At 48.5% G+C, this 7500-nt stretch overlaps 1 protein-coding gene across 1 annotated transcript in view; it reads left to right on the top strand.

Moving 5' to 3' along the window:
* The window catches only part of cacna1c (calcium channel, voltage-dependent, L type, alpha 1C subunit), a 244367-nt gene that overhangs the window by 145927 nt on the left and 90940 nt on the right, over positions 1-7500 (top strand). The gene's annotated exons all lie outside the window — the stretch shown is intronic.

The following is a 7500-nucleotide window of genomic DNA, read 5'->3' as shown; positions in this document are numbered from 1 at the left end:
GTCTCGCGCACGCTCCCGCGCACGCTCCTATTGTTCCAATATAGTTCCCTGTAGCGTCTCCAAACGCTCCCAAAACAGCACGAAAAAGTTAATCCAAAAGAAATCCAAAAGAAACTTAATCCACTCCAGAAGCGGTATAATCCAAGTGAAACGCTCGGATCTCCACGGAGAAAAGAAAAGTATATCACGCTGGATATAAACAAAATATAAACGGTCTCACCAGTCAGAAGAATGTCCCCAGCGTCTCTTCCTTTTAACGGTGAGTATTGACAGTTAATGTGGCCTTTGCTATGTTCCACCTATAGCTTAGAACTAGACAAATAAATAATCAAACTAGACCAGGTCTCCCGTGGACTCCCTGTCGGTTTGTTGTCTCGTTTCGGGGCCGCGAGCCGGCAGCTTCCGCACGCTATATGGTGCGTCAGTCATTCCCAGACAGACCCGTCAATCAATGTCAATCAATCAATCACAATACATCAAAATCAAAGCATAAACATTTAAACCCCCCAAACAATAACAAAATGAAAACATAGACATCACAAAAGATAGGACCTTACCCTTAAAGGATGGCGTTAAATTAAGGAATATTTTAATTCATAGGCATAAACTTTTAAATGCCATTATAAAACTAAATCCTCTTTTACACATGTGTGGCAGCGCTACATAGACCCCCCCTCCAGCCAGCGGCTTCTAGGGTGAGGTGCCATAGAACTTTTTTATGTTGACCACATTTATTGTGTCCTGTTTATCAGGTGGGTTATTCCATCCTATTCGGTAATTTACCGGCCCTAATTTTCTCAGTATTTTAGCTGGCCCTTCCCACTTCGGCGCAAGCTTAGCTGAGAACTTGTCACTGGCTTTTGAGAGAGGATGCGTCCTGACCCAGACTAGGTCACCCGGCTGGAAGTGCGCATCTTTCCTGCGGGCATTATAATACCTAGCTTGTCTAGCCTGGTGCACACCCACTCTCCTCCTGACCTCCTCCGCCAACTTCTGCTGTCTCTCCACCAGATCGTAAGCGGCTTGCTGTTCAGGAGATGGTGGTTTGTTTATCAGCCTCTCCAGTGGTCCTTGGAGCTTCCTGCCCAAGGCAAGCTCAGCAGGGACTTTGCCTGTAGTCTCCTGTTGGGCGGTGTTGAGGGCAAAACGGAACTCCGGTAGCCACTGGTCCCAGGTGTTATGATGCTGGCCGACGAATGATGCAATCATGGTTTTCAGTGTCCGGTTGACACGCTCTGTAAGATTAGTTTGCGGATGGTAACTGGTGGTGAGCTTCTGGACAACACCCCAAGCCTTGCAGAGGTCCATCAGCAAGTTGGCAGTGAATTGCGGTCCTCTGTCCGAAACCAGGTACAATGGCACACCCCAGCGGGTGAAGATTTCCTCCCTGAGGATCTTGATGAGACGAGGTGTTTTGCTGTCTCTCAAGGGGAACATCTCCACCCACTTGGAGTAATAGTCCACCACCACCAGAAGGTAACAGTTGCCGCTTTTGCTCCTTGGGAATGGACCCATGAGGTCGATTCCCAGCATCACCCCGGGTGCGGTGACTTGGGTGCTCTGCAGTAACCCTGACGGTTTGGTGTTGTCTGCCTTGTACTGTTGACAGGTGGCACAGGTCTTCGTATGATCCCATACGTCTTTGCGGACATTTGCCCACCAAGCCACCTCCAGAACTCTCAACAGGGTCTTCAGCCTGCCCAGATGGCCACCCAAGGGATTGTCATGGAAGTACCGAAGGAATTCTGGCACCAGAGACTGAGGAACAACCAACTGCCATTTTTCTCCCTGGTTTTTCACCGGAACTCTTCGGTACAATACCCCTTGGTGTTCGAAGAAGCCGATGCGATCCGGCGGAGATGTTGACTGACCGATGTCCCTCCTCAAGTCACATACTACCTGGTCTTTCTCCTGTGCCTGGGCCAATTCTGCCAAGGTGGTCGGTAGGTCAGAGTGGCTTTTGGAGGACATGACCAGACAGGGTGCCGAGTGAATGGAGAGTGGTTCATAGGCTCTGGACAGTGCATCCGGAGCGGCGTTCAGACAACCCTTCCGATAATGAACCTTGAAGGTGAATTGCTGCAAACGGAGTGTCCACCGAGTCAGCCGAGATGTGGTCTTCGGACAGTTGAAAGCCCAGGACAGTGCAGCGTGGTCGGTGAAGACATTGAACTCTGGTCCCTCCAGATAGTGCCTCCATTTTTCCACCGCCCAGACCACTGCCAGGCACTCCTTCTCCGAAGTGGAATAATTCCGCTCTGGGCCTCGGAGTCCCCTCGACGCGTAAGATATTACGTGCTCACCATCCTCGGTGATTTGGGAGAGGATGGCTCCGAGACCCACTTCGCTGGCGTCCGTATGTACCTGGAATGGCAGGGCGGTATTGGGTTGAGCCAACACCGGTGTACTCTGCAACGCCTGTTTCAGAGCGTCCATGCTATCCTGGCACTCCATGGTCCAGTTCCATTCCACTCCCTTCCTCTTGAGGTTGTTTAGTGGAGCTGCCATGTCCGCAAACCGGGGTATGAATTTGTGATACCATCCCGCAAGGCCCAAGAAACGCTGTACGGCTTTCAGGTCCCGAGGGACAGGGTAGTCCGACACAGCTTGGGTCTTGGATGGATCGACCTCCACGCCTCGGTTGGAGACAATGTGTCCAAGAAACTTCAGTTCTCGCTTGAAGAAGTGGCACTTTTTCATGTTGAGGCTGAGATTGGCAGCATGCAACTTCTGAAAGACAGATTCTAAGTCCCGAAGATGCTGCTCTTTGGAGCGAGAATACACAATGATGTCATCAATGTACACGAAGCATAGCTTTCCTCTCAACTCCGCCAAGACCCTCTCCATCAAACGTTGAAAGGAGGCTGCCGCATTCCGCAGACCGAATGGCATGGCCTTAAACTGGAACAGGCCAAGAGATGTTATGAAAGCAGTCTTCGGCTTGCTCTCCTCTGCCATTGCCACCTGCCAGTAACCAGACTGCAAGTCCAAAGAACTGAACCAGGAGGCCCCTTCCAGGGACTCAAGGATGTCGTGAATGATGGGCATCGGATAAGCGTCTGGTAAGGTCTTGGCATTGACCCGCCTATAGTCCACACAAAACCTATAGGATCCATCAGGTTTGTTTACTAGGACCACAGGGGATGACCAAGCTGACTGCGACGGCTCAATGATTCCATCCACGAGCATTCTCTCCACATGGTCTTCGATGACCTTCTTCTTCAGAGGGGAGACACGATAAGCCTTGGATCGCACCGGCACTTCATCCTGCAGGAAGATGGTGTGTTTCTCCACCGACGTCTTCCCCAGTCTACTGGAGGTGACGGTGGGCCAGTCTCCCATGAGCTGGTGTAGCTCCTCCGGGCTGTCCGTGTCGTAGGGTGCCACTGACTCTCTCTGGACAGTGGAAGCCCAGCAACTTCTCATCTCCCCTGGTGGTAAGGCGTAGTAGAGGCGAATGCCTGGTTGATACATGACGGAGGGAGACTTGTCCCACAAGCTGGAGTTGGGGTTCTGGCATAAGAATGGATAATAGGTGTAACCTTTACCTGATTTCAACCCATACCTCTTCCTAGCCAGATCAAGAATGGCACCGGTTTCAGAAAGGAGGTCCAGCCCAAGGATTAATGGGAACACAAGATGGCGGTCCTGCATCACATGGGTGTCGATAGTAGTTTTCATACCGTGCCAGTCGAAGCAGAGACCTATCTTTCCCACTGCTTGGTGAGCTGTTCCATCGGCTAGGACAAATTCCTGTCTCTCTGCCGGTAAGAGGGTTTCGTCGGGTAACATGATCCGCTTCCACAGACTTTCCTTAATCAGCGTGTATGAACTCCCAGTGTCCACAACGGCTTCTACTGATATTCCCTTGATGGTAACTGGGACTAACAGGATCCTGGGTTCTTTCTTTTTGTAGCCCTGGTGTTGTACTACTGAAAGCTCTGCTGTTTTCTGAGACTGTTTCTTCTCCTTCTTCCCCTGTTTTTCGGTACTTGCCTTCACCCTCTGCCAGTACTCCTGGGACCCTGAGAAGTCCTTCTCCACCATGGAACCCACTTTCACCAGCTGGGTCACTGTCGTCACCGTCCCCCTCAGGCAGCCAGCCACTTTCGGGTTGAGGTTACTCAGGATGCGTCTCACTATCTCGTCCTCTGGCATGTCTCGCTTCCACTTGAGACATAGTGCACGATAATCATAAGCAAAGTCCCTGAGACATTGTTCTGGTTTCTGCACCATGGCCCTCAATCTCTCCTCTACTTCAGTCATGTAGTCAGAGGGAAGGAAAGCAGACATGAAGGCATTCTTAAATGAGACCCAGTCCTGAACTTGGCTTTTTTCGGCCTTCCACCAGCTGAGTGCTGGCCCCTTGAAGACAGAAGACAGTGCTCCTAAGAGTTCCGGGTTAGAGAGGGGTCTGAGCCCAAGGAAGTTCTCACACTCCTCGACGAAGGCAAGGACATCAGAAGTTTCAGTCGTGGCGCCGAATGTAGGAAACTCCAACTTCACGGGAGGTTTGGAGTACGACGGAGAGGAGAGTGAATGTGCACCAGGCAGACTATGGGATCTAGGGGGTGCTATGGAGCTGACATCTGTAGAAACCGCTACCGTCCTGGTTCGGTTTGCCACAGGAGTGCTTGTTGGTCTTAAGCTACCAAGCTCCTTCTTCCATTTGTCATCCCTACGTAACATACAGTTCACTGTCTCTCTTTCTAGTCTCTGTATGCTTGCCGTAGTTCCCTCGTCCACCTTGGCTAGGGCAGTGTCAAGGGAGTTCCTTAGGTGGGTCTCTCTATTCAGGGCACTGTCTACAGAATCTCTGAAATCAGTTTCCAGCTTAACCACCTGTTCCTTCAGGGAATTCACCTCCCCTTTAAGTTCCCCATAATCAGCCCTCATAGCATTCACTTGGTCTTTAAGCTGCCCAAAATCAGCCTGGGTAACATACTGTATTCCCTGTCTGTCACCAGTGACATTTGATTCAGCCTCAACCCCATCACCATCATCATCCCCCTCATCGTCATCATCATCATCATCATCATCACCATCATTATCATCGTCATTTTCACCAGGTGCTTTAACCTCGTCATTTTCTATGTACAAATCACTCAACAAAGACGATATTTCATCAGTAGGATTTCTCCTTGTGACAAAAGGTCCTGCAGTGAAATCTGGGTCAGCAAATAAAGGCATACTTTCATTCACTGGAGTAGAGGGAGCAGCAATAACTTCGGCTGTATCTACTGGGTGTTCTGCCATATTGTTCAATGTTCAATACAAAACAAACAAAACAAAATCAATTTAAATCATTCCCCGTACGGGCCACCATATGTAACGGTCAGATATTATATATTTGACTATTACTATTTTTTAAATCACGGGTTGTGAATGATCTCTTCAGATACAATTGATTAGGCTGAAAGCAGTGCACTTCAATAAATAAACAGCAAATAAACACAGCCAGAAATAAAGCACGAAAGTTTGTGTCAAAGTTAACCCTTTTATCTAAATCAATGACAGGAAAATAATACATGAATTGCCAACTGTAGCAGATCGTGAAGCCCGACGGTAAAGTCCGCGTCTCGCGCACGCTCCCGCGCACGCTCCTATTGTTCCAATATAGTTCCCTGTAGCGTCTCCAAACGCTCCCAAAACAGCACGAAAAAGTTAATCCAAAAGAAATCCAAAAGAAACTTAATCCACTCCAGAAGCGGTATAATCCAAGTGAAACGCTCGGATCTCCACGGAGAAAAGAAAAGTATATCACGCTGGATATAAACAAAATATAAACGGTCTCACCAGTCAGAAGAATGTCCCCAGCGTCTCTTCCTTTTAACGGTGAGTATTGACAGTTAATGTGGCCTTTGCTATGTTCCACCTATAGCTTAGAACTAGACAAATAAATAATCAAACTAGACCAGGTCTCCCGTGGACTCCCTGTCGGTTTGTTGTCTCGTTTCGGGGCCGCGAGCCGGCAGCTTCCGCACGCTATATGGTGCGTCAGTCATTCCCAGACAGACCCGTCAATCAATGTCAATCAATCAATCACAATACATCAAAATCAAAGCATAAACATTTAAACCCCCCAAACAATAACAAAATGAAAACATAGACATCACAAAAGATAGGACCTTACCCTTAAAGGATGGCGTTAAATTAAGGAATATTTTAATTCATAGGCATAAACTTTTAAATGCCATTATAAAACTAAATCCTCTTTTACACATGTGTGGCAGCGCTACAACCTTTTGTTTGCGATAGGTTGAATCGCTTGCGACACAATCACAATGAGCCCTGCCGTGGACCAGGCCAGGTCAGATTTGTTTTAATGCCTTTAAATGCCTAGAAATTAATCTTACCCGTTAAATGTCTCTGAACGATACTCTCCTCTGGAGGTCTCTCACCCAACAGCAGCATTGGATATGGGTTCTCCCGTGTAGGTCTCTTGTCCACGAAGTGAAATGAACATACAGTACATACACAGTTTTGGGAGTTTTTTTTTAAGTTCAAGTTTCTTAGCCAACTTCTTTTCGCATCGGATGCGATGGAATTGAGACGTTAAGCGAGAGAAAAGCAGAGATAAAAGACTTACTAACAAACGTTCTTGCAGTCAGAATCGCTATGCGACCTGTGAAGCTACAGCTACGTTCTGCTGGCAAATGTAAACACACTGAGCTGCTACTTCCTACTTCCGGTCCGTCCGCAGGATGTTTCCCACACCAGATCCTTGCCCCAGTAACTTCCCGCGGAAACAGGTGAATACAATCCACAACCATGGTAACAACAAGCGCACGTCTTCATTAAGTTACTTTCGCTTTCAACCACTTTGTTGCCATGTCGGCTTTTTATAAGCGACTTTTGGGCTTGTTTGGCACTTGTTTTGGGCTTGTTTTCATAGACCTGGCTGCTTATTTCTCTCGCAACCTGGCAACACTGGCTGCCTGCAAATCAATGTGTAGAGAGTGGCTAATTTGTGCCTGGTGTAAAATGACGTGATTAAAATACTACAAACGCACACACGGTGAAATTTCGTGCTTTCTAAAAGCTATTATAGGCCTATAGATTGATATCATTTATTTAATTCCCGCATTATTTCACCCGCGGTTTATCCAATATTAATTAATAATTATATTTGATTGACCCAAATCCACCCAAACTGCGGTTAACTGCGGCAACCGCGGCTAAAACCGCGATCCGCTCATCTCTAGAGTGGAACATGCAACTCCACACAAGCCCTTTCGCCATAAACTGATGGGCACTGATGACGCGGAGGAGAGAACACGCCCACAGTGTCCTCGGCAGGAATCGAACCCAGGACCTTCTAGCTGTGAGGCGACAGCGCTACCGACAGCGCCACCGTGCCCTCCGAAGTTTCACAGTTCTAACTCCCTCCTCTCCTCTCCTCTCCTCTCCTCTCCTCTCCTCTCCTCTCCTCTCCTCTCCTCTCCTCTCCTCTCCTCTCCTCTCCCTCTCCTCTCCTCTCCTCTCCTCTCCTCTCCTCTC

The sequence above is a fragment of the Gymnoscopelus braueri genome, assembly GCF_963280865.1.
Source record: "Gymnoscopelus braueri genome assembly, chromosome: 23".
Lineage (NCBI taxonomy): Eukaryota > Metazoa > Chordata > Actinopteri > Myctophiformes > Myctophidae > Gymnoscopelus > Gymnoscopelus braueri.
This window is presented reverse-complemented; position numbering and strand designations above follow the sequence as displayed.